General features: G+C 35.0%; 1 pseudogene; it reads right to left on the bottom strand.

The window, feature by feature from the left end:
* Positions 1-1,238: 1,238 nt before the first annotated feature.
* On the bottom strand, positions 1,239-1,356 carry LOC131810653 (U6 spliceosomal RNA; annotated as a pseudogene).
* Positions 1,357-3,123: the final 1,767 nt, after the last annotated feature.

Here is a 3,123-nt window from a genome sequence, read left to right as displayed (position 1 = left end):
GAATGAAAAAATGGGCAGAACATGAACAGACATTTCTGCAAAGAATACATCCAAATGGCCAACAGACACATGAAAAAATGCTCCACATCACTCGGCATCAGGGAAATACAAATCAAAACCAGAATGAGATACCACCTCACACCTTTCAGAATGGCTAAAATGAACAAGTCAGTCAATGACAGATGCTGGTGAGGATGTGGAGAAAGGGCAACCCTCCTACACTGTACGTGGGAATGCAAGCTGGTGCAACCACTCTGGAAAACAGCGTGGAGGTGCCTCAAAAAGCTGAAAATAGAACTACCCTATGACCCAGTGATTATAGTACTGGATATATACCCTAAAGATACAAACGTGGCATTCTGAAGGGGCACATGCACCCAAATGTTTATAGCAGCAATGTCCACAATAGTTAAACTATGGAAAGAACCTAAATGTCCTTCAACAGATCAATCAATAAATAAGATGTGGTATATATGTACAATGGGATACTGTGCAGCCATCAAAAGAAATGAAATCCTGCTATTTGTGATGACATGGATGGAACTAGAGGGTATTATGCTTGGCGAAATAAATCAATCTGAGAAAGACAACTATCATATGATCTCCCTGATATGATGAAGTGGAGATGCAACATAGGCGGTTTCGGGCATACGAAAAGAAAAATAAAAGAAGATGGGATTGGGAGGGAGACAAACCATAAAAGACTGAATCTCACAAAACAGACTGAGGGTTGCTGGGGGGAGGTGTGTTGGGAGAGGATGGTGGGGGTATGGACATTGGGGAGGGCAGGTGCTATGGTGAGTGATGGTGAGTGCTGTGAAATGGGTAAACCTGGTGATTCACAGACCTGTACCCCTAGGGATAAAAACACATTATATGTTTATAAAAATTTTTAAAAATAATTTAAAAAATCCATTAAAGAAAAAACACATATTGCAAGCCTAGAGCTAATCTCATATTCAATCAAAAAAGTTTGAATGTTTTCCCCTTAAAGATCAGAAAAAAGACAAGTGTGTCCACTTTCACTACTCTCATTTGACATAGTACTGGATGTCCTAGCCAGAGAAACAAGGAACACAAAGAAATAAAAGACTCCAAAAGAAAAAAAGGAAGAAGTAAAATTTTCTTTTTTTGGATAACATGAACTTACATGTAAAAAAATCCTAAAAACTTCACAAAAAATTTTGAATAAACAAATTTAATAAAGCTGCCAAATACAAGATCAATATATAAAAGACAAGAATTTTGTTTTGTTTCGTTTTTTAAAATAGTTTTTCATGTCATCCTTGCTCAGTGATCACGCTAATCTTCTCTGCATCATTCCAATTTTAGTATATGTGCTGCCAAAGTAAGCACAAGACAGGAGCATTTTAACACTCTAATGATGAACTATCTGAAAAAATAAAGAGAACAATCTAATTCACAATAGCATCAAAAATAATAAAATACTTAGGAAAAGATTTAACTAAGAAGATGAAAGATCTGTACCCCATAAACTATGACATTGATAAAGAAATTGAAGGAGACATAAATGTAAAGATAGCTCATATTTATGAATGGTAAGAATTAACATTGTTAAAATGTCCATACTACCAAAAACCATCTGTAAATTCAATTCCTATCAAAAATCCAATGTTAGGGGCGCCTGGGTGGCTCAGTGGGTTAAGCCGCTGCCTTCGGCTCAGGTCATGATCCCAGGGTCCTGGGATCGAGCCCTGCATCAGGCTCTCAGCTCAGCAGGAAGCTGCTACCTCTTCTCTCTCTGCCTGCCTCTCTGCCTGCTTGTCATCTCTCTCTGTCAAATAAATAAAAAAAAAATCTTTTTAAAAAATCCAATATTTTTTTTACAGAAGTAAAGAATCTTAAAATTTATATGAGACCATAAAAGACAACAAATAATTAAAGCAGTTCTGAGAAAGAATGAAGAAGCGAAATTACACTCTTGATTTGAAACTATACTACAAAGCCCTCATGCTCAAAACAATAAGGTATACTGGCATAAAAATAGACCAATAAACAAGTAGAACAGAATTGAGAGTCTAGAAATAAATCCTTTCATACAGTCACCTAATATTTGACAGGGGCCAACATATGTAATGGGTAAAGATAGTCTGTTCAATAAATGATATTTAAAACTGAATAGTCACATAAACCAGCATGAAACTGGAACCTTATATCACTCATAAATCTTAACTTGAAATAGATTAAAGACTTAAATGTGATGCATGAAACTAAATTTCCTAAAGGAAAACATAGGAAAAATTCTCCTTGACATTGGTCTTGCCAATAGTTTTTTGGATACCAGGCCAAAAACACAAGCAAAAGAAGCAAAAATAAATGTATCAAACTAAAGTTTCTGCATTGCCAAAAAAAAAAAAGGGGGGGGGAATGAAAACACAATCCACAGAATGGAAGAAAATACTCACAAATCTTATATCTGAAAGGAGGTTAATAACCAACAGATACAAATAGAAAAATATATATAATTAAAAAAATAGCAAAAGGATCTCAATAGACTTTTTTTTCAAAAAAGTTATATAGATGGGATTGGGAGGGAGACAAACCATAAGTGACTCTTAATCTCACAAAACAAACTGAGGGTTGCCGGGGCGAGGGGGTTGGGGAGAAGGGGGTGGGATTATGGACATTGGGGAGGGTATGTGATTTGGTGAGTGCTGTGAAGTGTGTAAACCTGGTGATTCACAGACCTGGGGATAAAAATATATGTTTATAAAAAATATATGTTTATAAAAGTTATATAAATGACCAACAGGAGCATTAAAAAGTGCTCAACGTAAAAACTCAGGGCAAAGTCATTATGTTGTTGTTGTTGTTGTTTACCTCTGAAAAACACAACAAGATATTACTACCTATTAGAATATATACTACTAAAAAATTAAAACTAACAAATTTTGGTAAATATTGGGGAAAATGGGGAACTTATGCACTGTGATAGGGATATAAATTTGTATGGAAAACAGTATGGAGATTATTCATATTATTAAAAGTAAAATTACCATATGATTCAGTAATCCCACCTCTAGGTATATATCTAAAGGAAACGAAGTCACTATTCGAAGACATATCGGCACTCTTATGTTCATTATAAAATTATTAACTCTA

Source organism: Mustela lutreola, chromosome 10, assembly GCF_030435805.1.
Source record: "Mustela lutreola isolate mMusLut2 chromosome 10, mMusLut2.pri, whole genome shotgun sequence".
Taxonomy (NCBI): Eukaryota; Metazoa; Chordata; class Mammalia; order Carnivora; family Mustelidae; genus Mustela; species Mustela lutreola.
This window is presented reverse-complemented; position numbering and strand designations above follow the sequence as displayed.